Below are 15,030 nucleotides of genomic sequence, written 5' to 3'. Positions count from 1 at the left end.
CAGAAATGACTCCGTGGGATGAATGCTTGGGGAAAAATGCTGAGAATCAAGTACATATGCAATCAGAAGCAATTATGATCCTTATCATCACTCTTATCATCATGAGTGGTAGTAGGAACAGACAGTTCTAGGGATCAGCCCTGATGCGGGAACAAACTAAGGGAACAAAAAAATCTGTCTTTGACGTGAGTTTTAGGCAGTGACAAGCCCTTTAGTTAGTATTATATGGAAAAAGTCATAATTTGTTCCTTATTGCAACCCTACGAAGGAGTGAGTGATGTGTGTTTCTCATAATTTGCACCTTGTAGAGGAAGATTCTGAGGAGTAGAGTACAAGCAACCTGCCTGCAAAAGCACAGACCTGGTAGCGCCAGTGAGGAGCTGCGCTCCCCTTCAGACCCTGCTGGTACAGGGGTAGCCGGCCCGGCAGCAGAGGGGACCTTGCCAGGTCTGTGACTCCACATCCCGCCCCAAAGACGGATGTCTGTAACCATCCTGTCGGCCTTCCCCATCTCAGTTGGCCCTCCTGATTTCATGCCATCTGCAAATCTGCACATCCTTTGTGCTCCTTTTTGCTCACATTTTATGCCTTGCTTTGCCATCTCATTCACTCCGCACGTTTCAATCTCTGGGCTTCCATTTTTCTTCTTCCTTTTTAATGCAGTGTTTTTTTTTTCTCTCCTCTCTTTCTCTTCCCTCCTTTACACCCCCACCTTCCTCCTCCCTCCACACCAATCAAATTCCTGCTTGCTTCTGGCCATATTCATTATCCTACCTCATCCCCCCTCATTCCTAGAAAACAGCTCACGGAGACTGGCCCTTCCCCCCTCCGGCTCGCAGTGCCCACCCTCCATAAATTCCAGCAGCCTGGCCATCAGTAACTTTAGCATCACACTTCACTCTCTTGGAGTTTACACTACTTGTTACTACTGCTCTCTAGGGTTTCTGCTGAAAAAAAAAATCCACTTAAAAATATCGTGGGTACAAGTTGAACCCACAATTAAGTTTACTTGCACATTTACACACTTGCCGGTTTTATTTTAACTAGTAGCTCAGGTCTAGGCTCAATTCGGCAGGGAAGAAAGACTAGATCCTTAGAGAACAAAAATTTTTTTTTCCTCCTATGAAGAAGAAAACCACCTAAATCTTCCACAGCCACCCCAGGCCTGGTCCACCACCCTCTGATCTCCCCACTACCCTCGTCTGAAGCTGATGGGCCACGGCTTTTTCCTTTGTGGAGTCATTTATTTCACTCTTCCTGCAGCTCACACTGCCTCCCAGTGTGTGTCCGTGTGCACACGTGTGTGGCCACTGCTGTTTTTGCAAAGGGCTCACCTCTCTTCTGCCATTTTTACCAGGACACAGGCGGTGGCTTTCCCGCTCGCCCTCCCTCCCTCTTTCTCTCCCTGCCCCCAATTCAGCCTAGGCTTTTTCCTGCCTCTTAACTCCACCAGTGCAGCAGCCACTAGCTGAGCTGCTTGCGTGTGAGTGAGAGAGAGAGCGCGTGTGTGAGTGTGTGTGTGCCTGCGTGCACAGCTAGGCCCAGCCTGCGAGCCTGCCAGTCACTGGAGAGTTTTAGTTTGCATTCAGAAGAAAGGAGGAGGGGAGACCAGGGGTGGAGGGAGGAGGGAAAGGTGGAGGGGGGCGGAGGGGGGGGGCGCGGAGAAGGGAGGGAGAATGTCTTGTTTGTGGCTTGTCAGCAATTGCTTGAGACAAGCTTCCATGTGTGAAAGCTACTTGGCATGAATGCCTGGGCCGTACCAAGTGTCACCGCAGCAAGAGGGGGAGTCAGAAGAAAAACAGATCAGGCCAGAGCAGACAATAGGCCCCTAAAGTGTTCCCCCTAAGTTGCTTTGATGTTGTCCTAGTGTCTTGATACCAGGAGGCCAGGGATTGCAGGAAAAGGGTCTTTTTTGTCTTCATTCACTTTCCCCCCTCAGTTTCTGAAATGATTCTCCAGCATTTCTCCTCATAAAAAAGGTAAGAGCCCGAACGGTTCCTTCGTCTGTGGCAGGCTTGTCCGCCGCGCCTGCGAGTGGGGGTCTCGTTCCTGCGCTGCCCCGCACGGGCGCTGGGGTCCTGCGGTCGGAGCCGCTGCCTTGGCCCCTGGAGTCCGGCCCGGCGCTCGGGGCCGGCTGGCCCCTCTTTCTAGGGAACCCCAGTAACACGATCTGTGTGTGCCTCTGGGTTGGTGGGGGAGAAGGGGTGGATGGAGAGGGATGGGAGGGGGGTGTGAGCGTGGAGGGGCGAGGGGGAAACGCAGAGAGAGAGGGAGCGAAGCCTGAAAGACAGGGAGAGGAGGAAGGGCAGAGCCCTGTTCCAGCCGCCCCAGCCCGGAGCCCACGGAGGCCTCCCCGCGCGCCAAGCCGCGCTTCTCAGGCTGAGCCGGGCTCTGCCGAGTGTCCGCAGAGGCTGCACGGAGCTTTGTGTGTGCGAGGGTGCCCTGTGTGAGTGAATGAGTGAGTGAGTGAGTGAGTGTGTGTGTGTGTGTGTGTGAGTGTGTGCGCGCACGCCCCACTCCCCGCCCTGGCGCGCCGCGTCCTAGGGGGGAGCTGCCCCCGTCCCCGCCGCCGTCCCCGTCCCCGCCGCCGAGCCCAGACTCTCCCAGGAAGAGCGGCATGGCAGGCGCGGAGGGCGGGCGAGAGAACTCCGCCGCCAGGCAACCCAGAAACTTTTCCCGTCGCGGGGATTTCTCCGGTGGCCGACGCTGCGAAGGCGTCGTGAGGTGCCCCGTGCCTCCGCTTCCCCATCGGGAAAACCCCGAGAGAGGCCTGGGGCTGCTGCCCGCCTCCCTGGGATCCGGTGAAGCCCAGCATTTCATTTTTTGTCTCAAACGCGTGGAGAAACCTTGCCGCTAGAAATGCGGGGGAAATCACAAAGTGGAAGTGCTATCATTGTTCTCCATCATCATCATCATCATAATAAAACCGTCATTAAGACGCCCTGAGACAGACAGACCCGGGAGCACCGATCAAGTGTCTGAGCATTTCTAGGGAAACAAAAAGCCTTTTTCCACCTGTTGGCTTCTGTCCTTTTCTCTTGTGTCTCTTCCTTAGATTTATTGGCCGATTTGTACAGAGAATGGGGTGGGAGGGGTTGGCGTTGCCCCTTCCCTCCTCCCTTGTACATATTTTTTTGAAAAAGGTCAGTGTAAGATGCTTGGGAGAGATGTGCCTCCCGTCAGAGGAGTTTATTCAGGACCTTGTGCTTGCTGGTGCTGGCAGGGTGTGCAGGCACATCTGTAAACTCTGCCTTGGAGGCTAAAGATTTTTATTGTGGCTTTTAGAGATTAAATGAGATTTATTTACAATTGCTGTTTATCAGAGAGTAAATACCTTAACCGTGTGTGTGAGGCTAAGAATGTGAAGGCTGTTTACTCACCGGTGGTTTTGTGGATAAAACCTGTGCTTTTTAAAGTGACATCTTGAGAGATGGAAGTCGGGGACTAATATCAGTGCCTCATATTTATCTTAAATTTTTTTAAGAAAAAAAATGTCGGCTTGTTTTCTTGCGTTGTGGGGCTTCCTGTCTTCTGTTCTTGGACAGCAGTTGTTGGAAGGCCGTCAGCTGTAGCTCTCTCTGAATTCTCTGGGGGAATTTCGCTTTCTTAGCTAATTCTAGGTTTTCTGTGACTCTGATGCTTGTCCAAAAAAATCTGTAAAAGTCTAGGAGGCCGTGCCTCCTTCCATTAACTGCAAGCGTTTATCAGACCGACGCCCTGTGGCAGCCAGACGCTGAAGCAACGCGCCAGCCCTGGGTGAGAACATCTGTGCTCTTCCCGCTGGGGCCTGGAGACCCGGACTTCTCGGTGTGGGAGGAGACGAGGGGAAGGTGTTAACTGGCCTGGATCTGGCAAGAAGCCCTCCCCTCGCCTCCCCCATCATGTTTCACTGGAACAGGACTGAACTTCATATTTTAAAACTTAATTGTTTTCTACTTTGTAAGCAGAAGGTCTCACCATGGGTTGTCTCTGGCAAGATTGCAGGGTCCAGATATCTTCCTAAAAGGTTAGAATTTCAGGACTGCCGGGGAAGAGGAAGGTTATCCCTCAGATTTTACATGAGTACACAAAGGCGGGGAAAGGCCGGCATGATCTGAGGGGACTCAGTGATGCTGCGGCCGCATCTGGACCACACCCTGGGGTTCAGAGTGCCCTGAGGGTCAGTTGTTACTGTGAGCCACCCTCGCCTGGCCTCCACACTTGTCTTGCCCACCTCAGCACTGGGCCAGCCTGAGATGCGCCGCTTTCGGAGCTCCGCTCACTGTGCTGGATTCGAGCGGTGTGCTGGGCCCGGCACAAGCATGGCAGACGTGTGTCACGACATGAATTTGCATGAATTCACACATGCATTCATTTGTTTATTCAAGCAATATTTTAGGGGCACTTGCTATGTACCAGGCACCTTCCTGAGCCCTGAGGGCGGGCAAGAAAAAGGCAGATGCACCCTTGCTCTCAGGGAGCTTGAAGTCTTGGCGGTATAATCCCCTAAATTAGCCACAGCAGCAAGTTGGTGCTGACAGTACTGATAACGTGATCGCACAGCATGCGGATGTGGTAACATGGGGCATAAAGTCGTCCTCATCACTGATCTGAAGTTGGTAACCAGACATAAGCTAACTGTCCTTTTTCCTTCGCGGCTGAGTCCGTCTCGCCCTGGCCAACTTCACTCCACTGGTAGCACCCCGACTCACAGAGTCCAGTGTTTCCAAAGACAGCAGGGAACCCCCTCTCTCTCTCCACCCCCCTCTTCAACACAATACAGCATGGATACAAATGATGTCTGCTAACCCTTTGCACTTGCACTGTGTAATAACCTCACACTCACTTTGGGCCAGCCTGTGTTGTGTCGTCGTCTGGGTGACTGGGCAAGTCACGTCCGCGGTAGCCTCTGTGCGCCGTGAAGCCCTCGTGGGCCTTGGGGGGGCCGCGTGCTTCGTGAGGCTCTGGTCTCACTGGGCTTATTCCGTGGGCCTTCCAGTGGGTACTAAGCACTCAGCAGGACACCCCACCATTATCCCAGTCACCTTGGAATTCCAAGGACAATAATAGTGTAATGAAATGGCTTTATCCATCCCTTTCAACAAGGACGCATATATATAAAGGGAAAAAATTTTTAAAATCTCTTCAGCAGGTTCCCTTTTAATTGGGTTGTTAAAACCTTGCTGGTTTCATGAGGTCAAAGGTAGGAGAACCGCCCCCACCCCGCCTCGTGGTCTCGTGTGGAGAGAACGTGTGGTTGAAGTGCCTGTCGTGTCCTTGGAGGCCGATCTGTGTGGATGCTTGTAGCCCACTTTCTGCTCTGTGTCTTTCTCTGGTACTCAGCAGTGCTGTCTTCAATATTGTCAATTCACCTTTTTTTTTCAAGATGAACGTAGTAGTTTAAAAGGCAGGCAGATACGCCCACCCACACTGAGGTCTTAGATTTGCTGTCTGTACTCTGGGAACCCGCACAGGTTGTGTGGTAAAGCTGTGTGCCGAGCAACGTGAGAGTCGCTTCTGTGCGCCCACCGTGGTCACTACGCCGTGAAGTAGCCAGCCCCCACGCCGTCGCCCCATCCGGAGCGCGCCATAGTTGTCTGCGTTTGGCACCTGTGGCCATCGCCTTCTTCTCCTGTGAGCTGGATGACTTCATTTGCAAGTCTTTGATCGTTTCCGAGACGCTTCCCCCTCCCGAGACGCTTCCCCCTCCCTCGTGGGCTGCTCACTGGGGAGCGGCCTCTGGGGGAGGCAATCTGAGTCGCCCTGGAAGTGTAATCCAGAGAGGAGCAATCCGAGTGGGGAGTTCAGAAGTGACTAGAACAAGGAAAGATTTCACGGAACTGGGGAGCCAGACAGCAATGAGCCAGGTCATCTTTAACTCGGGGAATAAAGGTGAAGACTGTGATGACATTTAAAAAGGTGCGATGTGTGGGTCCTTGTGTAAATAAAACTGCCGGAGCCTCTGGTCCTGCGGAAGGGAGAACCAGCACAACGTGTGGGGCGTTCCCATGGCTCCTTGGTTACAAACACTGCCTTAGCATGTAGCTTTACTGAGGGGAATTTTGTGCCCCTACCCCCACCAAGAGACATAAATATAAGATGTAAAATGGGAATTTTCTACATTTCTTGTAAGTCTTGACATTTTAATGCACTTTCAAATGACACCTGCTTAGTCCTCTCTTATAATTAAATAATCTTGTTGAGTTAAGTAATACTGTTAGCCGTCTGTTATATTTGAGTAAGTTTATGTGACTCACCCAAGGACTCTCAAGAAAATAAGGGGCAAGATGGCCAGCTGACTAAATCTCTGCATTAGGCGACATCTCTTCAAGAGATGAGAAGCAGAGGGATGAGGCACGCAGCATGCTGTGCAGGCCAGAGGTGCTGTGTTGACATGGCATTCACATAATTTGCCTTAGTTCTACAGATGAAGATACAGAATGTTAATCAAAAGAGAGAGAGCTCCATTTCCAATTTAATAATTGCATGTCTTTTTTATGAAGTACATTGATCCAGTTTCTGGGTTTTTTTTGAAGGGAATGGGTAATTAGGTATTTTTAACGGAGGTACTGGGGATTGAACCCAGGACCTCATCCATGCTAAGCGCGCACTCTGCCACTGAGCTATATAGCTTCTCCCCACCCCCCAGCTTCTGGTTTTGGTTTTGCCCGTCTGTGACCCCATTCTACCCCGTGAACCTCTTTTAGAATGAAAGGATTGGACTAAATCATCTCTAAGTTTCCTCCCAGCTCCGTTATTCAGTATTTCCCTGATTCTGTGCATAGGATCCTCCATGAGCCTGGTCTTTAGGTCACCTTACACAAAGCCCAGTTCAAAGGGGAAATGTTGTGAGTTTTGTGGGTATATGAGATTCATCCCAATACATCCAAAACTATGTTGACATTTTGAAGTGAAAAGCACAAAAGAAAAAAGTGGGGTTTTAACTCATGGATTTTAAAAAGGGAATTTGCCAGTCATTGCGCAGGTGCATGTGCAGGGGGACTTATTTTCAAGAGAATAGGCTGTTTTGAATGCATGTCTTCCTGTATAATAAGTATGAATTTAAAATGGACAGGCACTGGGTGCATCTCTGAGTTTCGCCATTCTCACTGCTTTTTCACAGAAATTGTGCTATTCCTTTTCGGATTATGCTTACATATTGTTTTGAGGATGCGAGGGACCAGTTTCAGCAATTATAGTGCTGAGAAAACATGCTGTGTGCTCAACACTGTGCTTTTGGGGAGGACAGGACTGACCATCTTTGTGGTATGGAACTCCTGGAGGATGTTGCTGAAGCTTTGCTGATATGATGATAAGTAAATTGTGTGTGTGTGTGTGTGTGTGTGTGTGTAATACCTTTAGGATGTGAGTAATAAATTGCTTCTGAAATGTGGCCAAGAGTGGGACAAAGAGAGTCGAGAGTGAATGACGTTTTTATTAATCATGTTTTCTATGAGTAATTCCAAGCACTATTCATTTGAAATTGGTTAAACCTTTGAAAAGATATAATTTAAAAATTGTACGTGGTAGCTTTTAACGCAATTTTTAGAACCCCAGAGTAAGTCCTCCTGCCCTGTTTTAGAAATATCATCTTGCTGGCAGCAAGGGGGACCAGCTTTGACGATTAGGAAAACCACTGACTCTTTGAATTGGTCTTATTTCTATCTGGAAAAAAAATAGCATGTAAGATATAATTATAACTGGGAAAGAGAATTTTGAAAACCACATGTGATGGCTTTTGACTTAGTCCTTTCTTCCTGGTTGCTTACAGTTTCTAATGTTAGCTATCTTGCTTAATTTCATAACAATCCTTAGAAGTAGACACATAAGAGAAATGCATTATTGACTTTAAAGATGGGAAAACAGGACTATGTTGTGAAATAGTATTCCAGCAAGCTTTTTAGAATGTAAGGATATACTCTGTAGAAGTATGTGAGGTGTTTGGTTACTGATAAATGCTGAACTATAATGGAAGAGAAAAGCATATTCTGTATATTATTGCTGTCAATCTAATTTTTTATGATGTGAATCATTATCAAAAGCATTTTTATGCTATTCACTTAAAGATTCAAAATGCTTCAGTCTAAAACTTTGGAGAGCTTTAGTGATTTCCATGAAAACCATAATCTCTCTTTTTTTTTGAAAAATAAATACACAAACTCAAAATTAACAGTAATGGCAGTTGACAGAAGCCAAGCCAAGCCATCATTTACTCAGAAGAGAAACTTGTGGATCTTGAGGTAGCTTTATCTAATACCAGATATACTGGACAGACTATCATCCTTGGGGCTTCTGTAGTTAAGTATATGTTTGAAGAGGAAATTTTTCTGAGAGTCTATGGACAATGAGCTTTTGGAATGCAGGTCAAGGCATACGTGCTCAAACGATGCCTGGATCGGTGATTTATTGTTCAGAAATCCATGATATCCTGGGCTGTTTAAGGCAACCGCAGTCTGAAGAATGCAGTGTTTTAGCTCCTGTGCTAGTGCCCAGGCTGCCTGCCACCTCTGCCTAGAACATTCTTCTGCCTTGTCTTTTCGAAGCCAACTCCCGCTGCTCCTTCAAGACACATCCTGGGCATTTCTCCTGGAAAGCATCTTAGACCCAAACCACCCTGTCTCTGCGCCACCGCTCCTGGGCTGGGTGTGCGCTTATGTGGCCCTTATTATGCTGGAATCATCTGCCTCCCACTCTGGGCTGTGAGCCCCCCCACCCCCCCAAGGATTGGGACTGTCTTTAGTTTTTGCGCCACAAAATGCCAAGCACGGGGTGAGATAGAGCAGGTGATCAATAAATGTTGTTGAATGAATAGACAGCTTATATTGAAATATGGCTTATTAATAAATTAACTAAATACAAGAAGAATGACAGATCAAAATCTTAAATTCTTCAACCTTATATCCCACATTAAAAAAGGAAATTTCTTGGATTAGTGTATTCACTCTTCTCCCCCTTTGCAAAGAATAAATTACACATCCATAATAAAGTACTTTTATACCCCTGAATCCTCCCATTTCTTATGGCCAGTCTTTCTCCCTTAAAGCTTGTTTGTCTTGTTTCCCGTTCTTGGACCTTTGTGCTTCCCTTACCTAAGAGTTGATTTTTTATGTCAAGGAATCACTGATGATAAATGAGTCGGTGAAGTTTGTCTTGATATTTATTTATTTATAAATTTATTTTTTACTTTGCGGGGAGGAGGTAATTACGTTTATTTATTTTTAGAGGAGGTACTGGGGATTGAACCCAGGACCTTGTGTGTGCTAAGCATGCACTCTGCCACTTGAGCTATAACATCCCCCCCACCCCCTGTCTTGATATTTAGGTAGGAGCTGAAGAGGAGTTTCTGTCTCGTAGCTTTTGCTTACACCTAAGTGTCGCTTCCTTGATTTGCCAAGACCCTCATGTCCAGAACTCTACCATCTCCACCTCCCTTCCTTTGTGGCTTCTTCCTCATGGCTTCTGTCCTTATATTCTTTCATTCATGGTGTTTGCTGTTCATCGCTTCATTCTCTCAGAATTCCCTAATTCAGTTTCCCAAGAGAGAATCCAGTGAACCCAGCTCATCTTTTCATCGTCCTGTCTTATGGGACTCTACCCAGCCGACGGTTGGAGTTGCCTAAGGGTCACCTCTAGTCCAGGACGCTGTGGCAAAGGGAGGTGGGTGGGAGTGGGGTGGGCTGGGGTTGTTGCTTGATATAAAACTGGATTGCCTTTTAGTAGGAACTATGGAAGGACCATCTTCCCTTCCATGTAGCTGGCAACAAATGTACTTGACAGATCTAAGTCCATTATGGAAGTCTAAGAAATTAAGGATGACCAGGTTATTAAAAATTAAAATGTTTCATGGATGAAAGTTAGTATAACTGAGATAAGAAGACTGTGGGAACAAATAGCAAATTTATACCCAGGAAAGAAATTGGGAGAGGGAAGTGTATTAGAGTTAGTTCTTAGGTGAATGACAGTATTTCATGTATTTATTAAAAGCAAAAGTAGGTGAATAGCGAAAGTGAGACTATATTGACACGGACCCCAGAGGTAGTGTAAAAAGCAAGCGTAATCCTGGAGTTGGGGGCCAGGGTGAGAGTAAAAAGGAATCCTGAGCTTCTTAGGGCGGGTCTGCCTGTACTTTCTTCTTGTATTTTCTCCTTCTGTTTCTCTGTTCTGTACTTGATCCTTCTTGTATTTAGCTTCTGGAACAATCCATCATGAACTAGTGATGTGACCTCGGGCTGGTTATTTATTCTCTCTGAAACTCAATTTACTCATCTGTAAAACAGAGATAATGATTATTATTTCAGTAGCTTACTATATGAATTAAATTAGATTGTACAACATGTTTAAAGTAACTGGTGCACATTACCTAGAATGTAACAGATATTCTAGAACATAGGAAGGAAGGAAGGAGACATTGACTAGACAGTGTGCTGGGTATAGTCTTCGCTTGTTATATTATTTATTCCTTATAGCAGTTCTGCAGGATTGTTACACTGTATTATTTCTACTTTATTTTTTATTGGGGCTTAGGTACAATATTATATAAATGTCAGGTGTTATTTCTACTTTATGAATGAGGATACAATAATAATACTCAGTTGGGTAATGTGCTATGTGCAAAGCCCTGAACTAAACCCTTTCATGTGCTGTCATATTTAAACCAAGATAGGTGATATTAATGTCTTCATCTCATAGTTGAGGAAGCCGAGGTCTAGAGAGTTTAACTCGCCCAAAGTCACATGGCTGGTAAGTGGCAGTCAGAGCTTGTGTGTGAACTTATCTGAACTTAGGTCAGTGTGACTCCAGAGCTTTACAAAGTCACGCAGTGGACGAATGTGAATGTGACTGAGTCAAGATTCAGGTCTTGTTGAGGGCAGTGGTTCTGCAGTCCACCCCCGGAGGCGCAAGCTGACTGAGTGAAGCACAGTGGCAGTCACACACTTATCTGCATCTGAATCTGAGTGATTAGACAGACAAGGGCAAATTTTGGAAAGGGTACAAAGAGAAAAAATTTTTAGTAATTAAATTATGTCAAAATAAGGTCTCTCAGGCCTCGTGAAATGATTTAACAAACCTGTGTTGAATGTCTATCCTGTGTCAGGCAATGAAAAATAGGCATGGCGTTGTGGAAACGCGAGATGAGTAAGGCTCAGCCCCGACCTTTAAGGTGCTTTCATTCTGGTGGAGAGAGATAGATGCTCACACAACTAATTATAAAGCATACAAGCAGTGGATCAAAGAGCTATGGAGGCAAGAGCGAGACATTCGTTTGGTGGTGGAGGGAACTTGGGAAGGCTTCATGCACAAGGTGGCGTTTGCAGTAGTCTTTCAGGGGGCGAGGACAGAAGTCCCTAGACGCCTGCTAGAGTTCCCTTTTTCTTCACACCAGTGGTTTTATAAAGGGTGGCAAAAGTACCTACGTACTGTGGTAATATATTGATGAATAATGATATTTTCAAAGATTAGGTTCTTTGACTAAAAGTGGAGGAATATCTACTCTTGTTAATCGTAGGGCTAGAGCGGCATTTTTCTGGTCTGCACCTATGCACAATTCTATTGAAGGAATCAGAAAGCGGCCTTCTCTGTTCTGTGCATCCTAGGCTGGGGATCTGCAGGGGTCCAGGCATCCAACAAGGGCCTTACAAATCCCTCAGGCGGCCAGGTGGTACACCAGTACCTGTTCTCGGCTGTATCGTGTGGCATTGACTTGTACTAAGGCGCCGGCAGGCGGGCCATTTGTCTGTCTACACTTTGATTGGAGAGTTTCCTCTGTAGTTGGGAATTCCCAGTTTCCCTTACGTACGATACCAGGCTTTCTGAATTTTTTTTTTTTTTTTTGAGACAGTCCTATTTCAAAACATTTTGTGTTGTCTCCATAAGTATATTCATGATTGGTAGTCTGTGTGTTCCGGTTGTCAATTAAGGTGAGTTTCCACATCCTGATCCTGTTTAAAGAGGCCAAGCAGACATCTCCTGCATAAGGACCTTGTCCACCTGCACTGAGGATATCTGTCCTTGTCTGTACGCTGTGAGGTAGAAACCCAGCTAAGACACCTATCGCTTTGTTTTGTTTTGGTTCTTTGCCCAAGTCCCCTTTTCCCAAACTCTGCCAGTGGACGTCATGCTCATCCTTTCTCAAGGCCTGGCTCAGGAAAGTGGCTCATGTCACTTTCCCCACAAAGTCTTTATCCCCAGAGCCTGAGAAATCCCTCCAGCTCCATGGTGTCCCTGTTATCTTGCAGTTTTCTTGGAATGATCATAGTGGCTCTCTGTGCTCACTGTCACAAATCCCTTAACAGGTAATAAACAAGAGGCTTTAGTTTCAATTTACCTGTGTGTCCCACAAAATGCCCAACAGGGTCCCTGCCTTACAAGTGTTTGGTGCTCAGAGATGTTTATTGAACCGATCTGAATTGAATTCTTGGCTTCGTTCGATCGGCTTTGGGTATTAACATTGATGTCTGAGCCCCAGTTCCCTTCTGGAAAAGGAGCGTTGCTTTTTCAAAAAAAAAAAAAAAAGCATCATCTTAACTGACTTTAGGATTTAAGAAACCACATAAGAGAAACAGTCATTGTAATTATTATTAATAAGCATCATTAAAATAGCATGAACTGATAGAATTATTTCCTTTGCTTGTTTTGTTTTTCTTTTACCCGCTGGTGGAGTGGGCAGTCTTGATAAACAAACTGGCCTTTTCCATCTCTAATATCTATGATTCTTTGAAATTTTATGCAGACAAGTGCAAGCTAATGTACACTGGAAGGAACAATTGCAACAGCTCACGCTCACTGATAGGCTCTGAATTACTCTACTTGTAAGTGCTCAGGAAAGAGATCTCGGATTCTTTGTGGATGGCTCAATGGAGACATCTGCTCGCCGCGCAGCAGCAGTCGGGAGAATGAATGAGATATAATGGGCTGTATTAACTTTCAGAATGGGATAAAGAATAATGCAGAAAATAATATACTGCATGTAATTTGGCATTGACTATTTCTGTAATTACAATAAAACATTTTAATGATATACATTGATATTATGACTTCACCTTAAAATCAGAATTCGGCTTTGGGTCCTTTCATTTCAAAGAAAACAAAGCAGAAATACAAAGGATCTGGAGAAAAACAACACACTGTCTCTAAGACATACAAGGGATTTGCCTGTAATGAGAAACTGAAAAGACAAGGACATTTTAATTTGGATAAAGGGTTGGGGGGGGTGACATTGTATAAATTTATTTAAAATTAATGAAAGTTTCAGAAAATTGCTAGACCTTGCTTCTGATTACCCCTGGTAATGGAGGTCAGCGATGGGCAGGATAATTGACATCCCCGATAATCTCCAACCCTCATTTTAGCTGTTAGTTGCAGCAGCCTGTCCTGTGAAAAGTTTTAACAGACCAACAAATACAGAACACAGCGGCCCAGGGTTTGTGAACCAAACAGCCCACGAGAAAAGCAGTTTGGGGTGCTGGGAAGACAGGATTTGGAATAAGGTGACCAAGGTTCTAGTTTATCGTCTCTGTTTATCTGCACAACCTTGAGTGATAAGCTTAGCTTCTAGAGACTCAGTCCCCTCGTCTGTGAAATGAGGGATCTGTAGAATTAGCGGCTTGTTGGGAGAACTAAGTGAGCTCATGGGAATTGGCTGGTGAGCTGTGATGTGTGAGTTTGAGAGCTGGCTGTCGGGTGCCCGCTGCCCCCCTTGACTTGCCCATCTCGAGAGCAGACGTGGCCCCCAGCGCTGGGGCCTTACACCGCTCCGTCCCTTGTCTTGAAGCTTCTGCTGCTTCTGCTCATGGCAGGAGACTTTAGGAGCCGTAAAGCGACATTTCCTTCATCCCAGCACCATCTGCAGCACACCTCCTCTCTAGCTCCCAGAAGGCCTTGCAGTGATTTGGCATATGCTTTCACTAACGCAGGACTGTCTAAAGGTCGTCCCTGCAGTTCCCTCCGTGGCCCTCTGAGGCGTGTGCTGCAACCTCCTCCCCTCCCGGCTGCAGACGCTGAGGCTGGACAGCGTGCTGGGGACACACAGTGGTGGCGGAATAAAGAGTGAAGCCAACACTGTCCTGCCTCTGGGTTGATTTTAAAAGTCTGGACAACTGACTCACACGACAGTACCGAGCTCTTCCCCGGAGTTCTGTCCCTCGGCCCCCACCTCCGCCAGAGCCCGGCCAGGGCCCCCGCCTGCCCTGAGCGAAGTCACCCCGCCTGCCTTCGCGCCCGGAACTGCAGCTCTTAGCATATTGCCGTGTTAACAGCGGTAGACCCTTATACCCTGTTCGGTTAATAGTTGATTTAGCTGAACAAGTGAGTTAAAGCAAGAATCATACACAATGATAGAATCATTCTTTAAGCCGTTATTTCAACTTAAAACATTCCTCGAGTTGTTGCTGTGGGGCCGGGGTCTCGCCCTTTGAGTGTAGGGCCTCGCGTTAGCGCTCTGCCGCCCTGTTCCTGGCGCAAGCCGCCCCTCCGAGGCGTTCGCAATCATCTCCTCTCGGTTTCTTTAAAGTGGAGTGAGATCTTAAAGACATTTTGTGAGGCAATCAGATTTTTTCCCCCAGATTTAATGATGTTTTACCGTTGGCTCTCCCACACCTAAGTTGCCACTATATTTTTTAGTATCTCCCTTTTAACATGCCTTTCCCACACGTTCAGCTGAGATCGTATAGAAACAACTTGTCTCTTTTGCACTCGTATTTCATTACTTTAAGTAACTTTAATTCACTTGTGTAATTACAACAATAGGAAGAACTAGCATGAGCAGCTTTGGGAAGCAACACACTGGCTTGTGGTGGGCAGACAGCTCCGGGGTCGGGAGTCGCAGGGTGCAGGCGCCCTGGAGCGGCCTCCCGGGACTGCAGTCACTCAGCACGTCATGGGCCCTGTGTCTTTACATGTGCAGAGGAAATGCAGGCCGCAGGTCAGTCGGTTCAGTGCCAGCCACTTAAGAGCTCCTGCTCAGTACGGCTCCTGCTCTGTGTCTGGTCTAGAAGATAAATACCTTGAAGGTCTAGCTTGTATTCCGGAACCCAGCACAGTGATGGATATACA

At 46.8% G+C, this 15,030-nt stretch overlaps 1 protein-coding gene across 6 annotated transcripts in view; it reads left to right on the top strand.

Annotated features, from left to right (window-relative positions):
- The first annotated feature begins 1,770 nt into the window (after positions 1 to 1,770).
- Positions 1,771 to 15,030, top strand: part of BCL9 (BCL9 transcription coactivator) — a 78,887-nt gene continuing 65,627 nt past the window's right edge. For 5 of the 6 annotated variants that reach the window (XM_032464457.1, XM_032464455.1, XM_032464459.1 and 2 more), the window contains exon 1: positions 1,772 to 1,979. The gene's annotated coding sequence lies outside the window, so the exon portion shown is untranslated. Of the gene's footprint in view, positions 1,980 to 15,030 lie in introns of all 6 variants that reach the window. The other variant, XM_032464458.1, reaches the window with a different exon arrangement.

The sequence above is a fragment of the Camelus ferus genome, chromosome 21, assembly GCF_009834535.1.
Source record: "Camelus ferus isolate YT-003-E chromosome 21, BCGSAC_Cfer_1.0, whole genome shotgun sequence".
Taxonomy (NCBI): domain Eukaryota; kingdom Metazoa; phylum Chordata; class Mammalia; order Artiodactyla; family Camelidae; genus Camelus; species Camelus ferus.
This window is presented reverse-complemented; position numbering and strand designations above follow the sequence as displayed.